Below are 9,707 nucleotides of genomic sequence, written 5' to 3'. Positions count from 1 at the left end.
GGTTACTAGGGAAGTGGGAGAAAGCAGGCAGCCACAGGCCTCACCCAGCCCCCACAAAGTCTGCAGCCCAAAAGAGGCTGGTCTCACTCCCACCATGCCTCCCCAGCCGCCCCACCGGAGCCCGCAGCCCAAAAGGCTGCTCTCAGTCCCCCACAACCCCTGAACTTATCTCCAGGCAGCTGGTGAGCAGGGCTGAGAACTTGCCCCAGGCTACAAGACTCCCAGCTGGCTACAAGCCTCCCAACTGAGAAAGCCAACAGACTCACAGTTCCTCAGCTGTCCCACAGAGCCTGCAGTGGCAAACTACTTCCTCCAAAGGTTCTGTGGATTCTCTTGGCTTTCTTGGTATGTTCCTGTGGTAATTCTTGGAGAAAAACTTCCAATTGTGGGTCTCCACACTCTGCTCTGTCCCTTCGAGTGGGAGCATACAGGTTAGTCCTGCCTCTTATCCTCCATTTTCTTCGCTTCCTTTCTTCCCCTTTAAATTTTTCATCTTCTTGAGGGTAATGAGTAAGGTTGTGGCAACTCAGATAAGGCTCCTAAACCCAATGACATAAATGCAAATTTCTAATTTATGACATAAATGCAAATCTAGCTTTGAGCAAAAGTCTACTCCAGGCTAAATGTGAAGCAACTAAAAGCTCTTTAAGCCATTCTGTAAAGGAACTTTACAATAACAATATTTTTCCCAGGGCACCTTGAAGAACTAATATGGATACTTGAAGTAGATTTCTTATTCATTTCTCTTAAATGTATTTGAAATTTATAAGAACAACCATGTGTTCATTCCAATTAAGGACAGATGTGACTGAATTTTATTAATGACCAAGCGACCCCTAACCATCCAGCATGTGGTGATAATAATCAAAAAGGCAAGCTTTTTCTTAAGTCAAAACACCCAAACAAAACAAACAAAAAAGAAAAAAACAAAAACTTACTATAGAGGTTCAACTTATATAGACGATATCACAGAAAGAGTTATGAAACACTGACTTCTGCAAGAACAGAAGGGGTTCTTTATTGCTTTTTATATAATTTCCTTTTGTAGATGGCATGAGTAGTAACAAGCAACCAGGTTTCAATGCCAACTTCCTGTTGGAGCCTACATTCAGCTCTCACCCTGTAAAATAAAATGATAAAAAATGAGGGGTTTAGGCATGCCATAATGCACTCACACAGACTCAGAAGTCAGTACCTACTTGACATTATCCTCCTGGAAAGCACAGCATCTGCGACTTACTTGAATTTGGTTTTTAGAAGTCTGTGGAGGGGTTGCATTTGTAGATGAAAATGCAGGATGAAAACTGTATCACCCTGGGAAGTTGAAGCTCTTACGGTTCTCTGAAGTAAGTCTATCATGATTAGTAACAACTTTGGGAATACAGAATGTCAACTGCACCGATATCAGCAATAACAACAGGAGTAATAATAGTCACCTTGCTTGAGCATTCATTGACCAGCCTTAATGCTAAATGCAGAAGATTGGTCATATCATTTTACCTTCAGGACAATTCTTAATGTAGGTATTACCACTTTATAGGAAGTATCAAAGTCTCAAGAAAAATGGATAACCTGCTCAGGTTCACATAGGGATAGACATGGGCTTGGAGTCCCAGTACTCTATTGACTGTTCTTCGATTAATTACCCCTCCTCCACGTTTTTGGACTAGCTGATGCTGTAACCTGATAAAGGATTTAGTAATGCAGTTTTTCAAGTCAATACTCTGCGGAATCCAAAGTTAGGGCTCATTCACTTATTCCCTCACTGGACCCATTCATGTTGCCTTGACACCTTGGCTCAGAGTGAGCTTGAAGTCACTCACAGGTTTCCATCACAATTTGATGTCCAAATCTGTACAAGTGTTGCTGCCAGTTGCTGGTTTGGGGGTTTTCAATTATATGAGGCATAATTGAGTAACTATATCAAAGATTTCTTATTTAAATATAAAACTTCAGGATATAAATATCACTAAGCAGCCACTAGGTGCCCAATTTCTTATTGAGGAGGCCAAAGAATAAAAACTCTGCTCATTCAGAGAAGAAAAAGTGTAAATGCTCATGAAAATCAAAATAATCTTTAAGCTCTATTTCTCCAGTTATTCTTTCCTGCATTTAGACCAAATAATTGTGACAAGTTCCAAAAGCTTTTCCCCCTCTTTAACAACCTTCTACATGGTAAAGTTATTTAACACAGTCATTTTAATGGAAGTAACAGCGTTATATCTTGCAAGAACATAGAATGCATTTCATATTTTTTGAGTGGAAAACTAACTGCTAAACCCAAACTAGTCTAGACTTTTATAACAGGGCCTCAAAATAATGTGGGAACAGGTGCATTTGTTCCTGGTTTTCTTGCATCCCACAGGCTATCAATAGGTTTTTATCTGGTTTACTATGGAGGGTCCCTACAACTTAGGTCCTGCCAACTCTGTTGAAGAGGGAAAGAAGATGGATAATGGAAAAAGTTAGAAGAGTACAGGGAAATGATAAGAATAGCAATAATCTAACTCCAGAGACATGTTTTCCTTTCTTTCTAGGAAATTAAAAAATCAGAGTAAAGAAATAATTTGTCTTGATGGACACTAAAGCCAGAGGAAAGAGAAAAGGACACCTTTCTTCCCTCGTGGTCAATGTCTCTAGGCAAAACATAGCACAGCAACAGAAAACAGAGTAAGAGTTGGCTTTTTTTCTGCACCTAACTAGTTCATAGCAGCATCTTTGCTCTTTTTCTCCCCTACCCCCATCCCCCAACTGCAGTGATCTCTCAGATGGCTGGTGCTGAATGTTGCCTGGGTGACACAGCTGCTCAACAGAAACAGAAGAAAGAGCCTCCTCCCCTGAAGCTTGTGGCCTCCTGGTCCCCACAGCCATGCCCCCACCTGCTGCTACCGACCCTCTTCACTCCCTCTACATCCCTAGTGAGTCATAAAGGGCTTGACTAGGGAGAATTTTTACAGACCTTCCTTTTCAATTTGGAAAAAGCTCCCAAGGTGATTATGCTGTGCAGCTGTCCTCCCATTCCCATGCAAAAGCTATTGACTTAGTTTCTCCCTGCTGCCCCAATCCCCATCTCCAGAAAGGATACAATTTGCCCAAGATCACACAACCAAGTTTGGGGTAGGAGGAACCCAGGACCCCTGAATCTCAGTTCTGTGCTTTTTCTGCCAAAGCGTTTCTCCTATTGTAAGACAGGGGCTTTCAGTAATGCCAAATAGACAAATATTGCACGTTCTCACTCATATGTGAGGGCTAAAAGGTGGATCTCACAGAGGTAGATAGTAAAAGGGTGGATACCAGAGGCTGGGAAGGGAAGGGTGGAGGAGGGATGAAGAGAAGTTAAGGGGTATAAAAATACATTTAGAGAAATGGAACGAGTTCTAGTATTTGATAGTACAGTAGGTAAATTAGAACCAACAATAATTTATTTATATTTCAAAATAGCTAGAAGAGAAGATTCGTAATTCTCTCAAAGCAAAGATAAATGTTTGAAATGATGGGTATACCAGTTACTGATTTGGTCATTAAACCTTGTATACAGCTGTCAAAATATCACATGTACCCCCACAAAATATGTACAACTATTACATTAGAGCCAGGCACAGTCGCTCATACCTGTAATCCTGGCACTTTGGGAGGCCAAGGTGGGCAGATCACTTGAGGTCAGGAGTTCGAGACCAGCCTGGCCAACATGGTGAAACCCCATCTCTACAAAAAATATAAAAAATTATCCGGGTGTGGTGGTACACACCTGTAATCCCAGCTATTTGGGAGACTGAGGCTGGAGAATTGCTTGAACCCAGGAGGCGGAGGTTGCAGTGAGCCAAGATCGTGCCACTGTGCTCCAGCCTGGGCAACAGAGCAATACTCCATCTCAAAAAAAAAAAAAGAATATAGAGAGCTGTCTGCAGGGTTCTAAGAGAGGAAAACAAAGAAAAAGGAGATTAAATATTGATTTAGCTTTCCCCTACCTCTGGGGCAATTGCAACTGCTTATAAAGACCTTGGAATAAAGACAATTGCAACTGCTTATAAAAACTGGCAGAATTTGAGGACTGAAACTATGGGAAGAACGTGGTCTAACCACCCTCCTCTGGATGAAAAAATGCACAGAACAGAGGTCTCTCTTAGGACCAGCCTTGAAACATCTCACTGGGGTGACCAAAAAATAGGGCCTCAGGATCCTGAACTTCACCCAGTTCTCCAAAAGTGTTGACCCACTTCCTGCGCCCTCCCTACTGCAGTTGTGCATGGAATCCTTTGCAGCTGGAAAGAAATGCATCAAAATATCAGGGAGTAGAGCTAGTGATAATTTTAATGTCGTAAAATACTTCTCATATTTTCCAAATTTTTTCCATAAACTTATATTGGTTTTATAATTAGAAAAACACATAAATACCCTTCCCAATATGAAGGCAACGGCTCTTAGCATAGTTCTTTACAAATGGAAGCGTTCTCCAGCCCTCGGCATTTCCATGAGCTCTTCCTGCATTGGGCAATGGCTGAGTGATGGAGTGATGCCTTATCAAATCTAAAGTGAAGGAGCCGAGCTGAGCAGTTCACGCCTGTAGTCCCAGCTACTTGGGAGGCCGAGGCAGAATGATCACTTGAGCCCAGGAGTTTGAAACTGCCCTGAACAACATGGCAGGACTCCATCTCTGAAAAACAAGTTGGGTCTAAACAGACATGCAAAGTCTTCTCTGCTGGTAGCCTGGTTTCTTTCTACAAGATATTTTTAGGGTATCTATCCATCAATCCATCCATCCATCCACCCATCTACTCACTTACCCATTTATCTGTCTAACTACAGAATTGTCATTTTCTCTATATCAAAGTCTATTGACCCACTGTAAACTGTCAGGTTGACTTCTCAGAAGGATGAATTAATTTCTGGTGTTTCTTGAGGGGAGTGGTGGGGTAGGGTGGGTGTGTACATTTATTTTAAGAAGGCAAACCTGTGAGTATTCAAATTGCTTAGAATGTGAAACAGATGCCACAGCTAAGGGCCAGTTACAGCTAAGTGTAGCTAACTTAACTCTACTGGTCCTTCCTTGCAATTTGGCCCTTGAAACAATTTTAATCCTCCCGGTTTCAAGACCAAAAGCTGAAACAAAGGACATAAGCACACAAGGCAGTGAAACCTTAGCAGCTACTTTCAATCTGAGTTAATTGTTTCTTGAGGTTCTGCAAGTGATTTATGCCATCTATAAGCATGCTCAACTGCCACTGGGCCCCCCAGGGGCAGAGATGGATCTGATTTCACGGAGGAGGTGGCTTTTGTTGTAAGCCTGTTCCCTTCTGGAGCTCTGTGTGATGCTCTTTTCCTGGGATTCCCAACCCAGCCTGCTGCATGATCACGGTGTGTAGCAGGGGAGGGCTGAGCAGTCCAGGCAGATCCCATGAAAACTGCGAGGACCCCACACTCCCCACCTAGTTCTGCACAAGAGCCTCCTAAGGGACCGGTGTCCTTTGTGTGTGAGGAGAACTTCTGCCCCTGAAATGGGAGGAAGTAATAGAGATTAAGTGTGGTGTCATTTTCACCATGGTCTCTATGTGCATTTAAGTAAAGAGATTATGTTGTTGTATACATTCCCCAGTTCAGAAGGAGGGATAAAGATTTGGTAGCTTTTAGTTCAATATTGCTTTGCAGGGGTTGTAGAAAAGGGGTGGTGGGTCTGAGATTTATGAACATAAATTAGTCATCACACGAATAAGAAGAAGAATAGAAAACAGTCATAAAGGCAGGAGGCTTGGAATATGAATTCTTTCATTTTGTCCCTATGGACACAGCCTACATGTAACAGAATATATTCCCTCTTGGAGTCTATCCTAATATAAAGAGCTATTTTATCTATTGATGAAGTCCCAGTTTTCCATAACAGATACACACAGTATGCTAGGAATGATTGTGGGTGCCTAGGGACATTGCTTATTCCTTAGACATAGGTATTAGTTCAACTTGATAGATGAGAAAACAGAGGCTTCCACAAGCCAAAAAAAAAAAAAAAAAAAAAAAAAATCCTTCACACAGCTAACTACCTACAGAGCACCTGCTCTCTTAATTGACCCAGCTTGCCTAATTCTAACAGTCTTGTTGGAAAAGTAACTGCTCCTTTCCATCAGCTCTCTTGAAGGCATCATGTCTGTGCCCTAATGATCATGAGTCCTAGTTCCCCATGTGGGGCACCCAGCACTTACCTCCAGTAAAACTGTTTTCTCACTTGACTGTGATTCCTGCTTTTTATAAGACAAGGCATTCAGGATTTCCAGAGCCCTCTACTCCAGTCATTCTCATCTGATCAAGCACATTGGTGTGGTGAGTTGGAGCCTAACAAGGAACCAACAGAGAATGTGCAGAAGTGAATTGCCACTAATTTTAATGCATGGTTAATGCAAGTGGAGCATGTGCTCAGAAAGGGCTCTACTGCTTTTCTGGAAAATGCCCTTCCACACCAATTGTTTTTAAGTGTTAGTTCTGATTAATTATGTGCTATCTTCTCTCTCTCCCCCCGACCTCCGATCCATGTTTTTCTCCCTCCCTTTCTCTTTTTCCTCCTTCTCTCTCCCCATTTTCTTCTCCCTCTTCATAAAAAGCACTGTAGATAACCATGCATCTCTTTCTCCCTGTATATTAATTTTTCAGCATGTCTACTGTTGAAAAGGATTAGGAAAAAGGAACAAGTCAGTAGTTAATATGATCTAAAACTCTCCCAAAGCCTGAAAGACACATCACCACCTGTGCTCCAGCTTTGGCACGTGCTTGGCAGCAAATTGCAAGACTGGGAGGTCATAATCAGGAAAACAGAAACACATTACATTTTAATAATCACCTACCTTTTCAATAGCTTTGAGCTTTCACATGTCACCTCCAGTTACAGGGAACTAAAATCAATCTTCAAGCCCTCTCCCTTTCCGCTCAGCAGAAAGAACAGCAGACAACTGGTGACAATTGTCAAAAGGAAAGAACCAATAAATATAAGCTGCATGCTCAAAGCAATTCAGCAAAATCAAGCTCATCAACTTCCCAGCATGGATTTTGTTTTATTCTAAATCAGATACTCATTAATGGGGACCAGTCTTTGAATCATCATTTTATTTACACTAGAGAAATGCAAGACATATTGCCTGGCCACGGAATGAAGTGGCTCTCTCGCTGCTCAGTTATAGGTATTTCCTTCTGTAGCCTTCTGAATTTTCATGCTAATGGAAAACACCCAGGCCAGATGCTCACTAGTAATAAGTTAAAATGACACTAGAAAGTAAACAATTTTTTTTTTTTTTTTTTTTTTTGAGACGAGATCTTGCTCTGTCACCCAGGCTGGAGTGCAGTGGCATGATCTCAACTCACTGCAACCTCCATCTCCCGGGTTCAAGCAATTCTCCTGCCTCAGCCTCCTGAGTAGCTGGGATTACAGGCACCTGCCACCATGCCCGGCTAATTTTTTCTTTTTGTATTTTCAGTAGAGACAGGGTTTCCCCACGTTGGCTAGGCTTGTCTTGAACTCCTGACCTCAGGTGTTCCACCTGCCTCGGCCTCCCAAAGTGCTGGGATTACAGGCCTGAGTCATCATGCCCAGCAACAATTTTTTTAATTTTTTTTTTTAAAAAAGCACAAAGAACAAATGGCATGACAGGCAAAAAATGAAAAATCTTACCTACCTCAGATGTCAGAATCAAATCATATGGATTATGCTAATTAAAAGGAGAACGACTGACCAGCTCCCTTTAGAGTTTGTGGGAGAGTCATGCCCTGGTTTGAGACAATGCCTGTCTTCTTGTCATCCTGCTAGGAAATAGGGCCACGGAGATGCTTGCCCTTCTTCACAGCTGTGTCTTCCCAGCTCCCATCATAGAGATCAACACACACTAGATGCTCAATAAATGTTGGTGGAATGAAAAAACATCGGCATTCTGGGAGGTGCCCTTTCTCTGTTAAAGGTTAAGAATATTTTAATTCACTAATAATCAACATAGTTTGTAGTCTATAGGCAAAGAATTAACATTCCCCTCCAACACCACTCTGATCTGATGTGAGAACCATTCAAGTGAAATCTTCACCACCCATTTCCTCTACCACTCAGCGCTTTTCCTCTAGATGTAGTTTAGCTAGACAGAAACCTCAACACTGTAGGTGCTGGCTGCCTTTCAGTCATTTGCACTTGTGAAGAATCCTTCCCATCTTCAAGGGCCCTAAGGAGATGCTCCTCAGAGGGTGGTGGAAGGTTAGGCACTGTGCAATGGGTGGCAGATATATCATTTGCTCTTAGAAAGTTTTGCTTGTTTGTTTGTTTGTTTTTTGAGATGGAGTTTCACTCTTGTTGGCCAGGCTGAAGTGCAATGGCCCGATCTCGGCTCACCACAACCTCCACCTCCCAAGTTCAAGCAATTCTCCTGCCTCAGCCTGCCGAGTAGCTGGGATTAAAGGCATGGGCCACCACGTCTGGCTAATTTTGTATTTTTAGTAGAAACGGGGTTTCTCTATGTTGGTCAGGCTGGTCTCAAACGCCCAACCTCAGGTGATCTGCCCGCCTCGGCCTCCCAAAGTGCTGGGATTACAGGCGTGAGCTACCATGCCCAGCCAGAAAGCTGTTTTTTTTTGGTTTTTTGTTTTAAGATAACAGAGCTAGTCAGAACCGATGCCTGCTCTTGTAGGGGGCTGTACTGGTTGTGCTTTGTGCCTTCTGTGTAGTTATAAAGAGGAAGGCACACCAAGAAGCCTCTTGTGAATCAGTTAACAGAATACCTTACAACATGCCATGCATCTAGTTTCCACTCTTTCAGGAGGCTGTGCGGTTTTCAGGGTTTTGAACAACCTCTCTTAATTCTGTGTTGTATTTTCACAGCGTTTTCCAGTTCATGAGCATTAAACATAATTATCTCAGTTACCCTGAGATAATACTCTATGAGGTAGGTATTATTCTCATCCTTCCATATGAGGAAGCTTATTTTAAATCACTGCCATTCTCAATAATAAGTGACTCTCTTTGCACAGCACCATGGTGTTCACAGAGAGACCTTTGACCTTCTGATTAATTGCTCACTCTTCTCGTGATCTCCAGGACCTCCTTCCCTTGTATCTCCTATCTTTAGCCAAGATGCTTCTTGATAGGTGGATTCCTTTCAGTATTTTTATTATTATTATTATTTTCCTGTGATACCTTGACCTAATCAGAGAAAGCCCTCTGAATCTCTAAAAATAGACAATTGTCTGACAAAAACAAAACAAAACAAAAAAACAGACAAGGAAGAGAGATGTTTCTGAACTTGAGGATTTTGGAGAGCAACCCACATACAGATGGTGTGTAATATTCACTAAATACCAAATGCTGGTTTCCATGCCTGGCTCCTTGTTGCTATTTCCTGGTCACTTTGAACTGACTTATCAAATAGAATAGATTCCTTGATACATATGTTGGTATTTGAAGTCCTGGTGGGAACAAGGCCTTCCATTTGTTTCAAGTTTTACTCTTTAAAAATGTTTATAAAAACCCATCTTAGAAAAGGAATCTCAGTCAAAACCCACTATGACTTTGGTGTCCACCCATTTCAAGGAATGATGCCAACCACTAGGATTCTTATTAAGAACAACTCCAACAGGCTCCATTCTCCACAGGGAAATTGATGAAGATTCCTGGAGGTGCCAGCAGACAGATGCTGTTAATATAAGTTTCAGAAAGTAGAATGTTGAGACTTGAATATGAGGGCACCCAA

The 9,707-nt window shown here is 42.1% G+C and overlaps 1 long non-coding RNA gene across 2 annotated transcripts in view; it reads right to left on the bottom strand.

Moving 5' to 3' along the window:
* Nucleotides 1-620: 620 nt before the first annotated feature.
* LOC110741068 overlaps nucleotides 621-9,707 on the bottom strand; it is a 50,616-nt gene continuing 41,529 nt past the window's right edge. For both annotated transcript variants that reach the window (XR_002516696.2, XR_002516695.2), the window contains exons 3-6: nucleotides 7,656-7,925; nucleotides 6,831-6,935; nucleotides 6,195-6,324; nucleotides 621-1,120 (exon numbers count right to left, since the gene is read on the bottom strand). This is a non-coding gene — a long non-coding RNA (uncharacterized LOC110741068). The remainder of the gene's footprint in view (nucleotides 1,121-6,194; nucleotides 6,325-6,830; nucleotides 6,936-7,655; nucleotides 7,926-9,707) is intronic.

The sequence above is a fragment of the Papio anubis genome, chromosome 14 (assembly GCF_008728515.1).
Source record: "Papio anubis isolate 15944 chromosome 14, Panubis1.0, whole genome shotgun sequence".
Lineage (NCBI taxonomy): Eukaryota > Metazoa > Chordata > Mammalia > Primates > Cercopithecidae > Papio > Papio anubis.
Note: the sequence above shows the minus strand (reverse complement) of the source record. Positions and strands in the feature narration are given on the sequence as shown.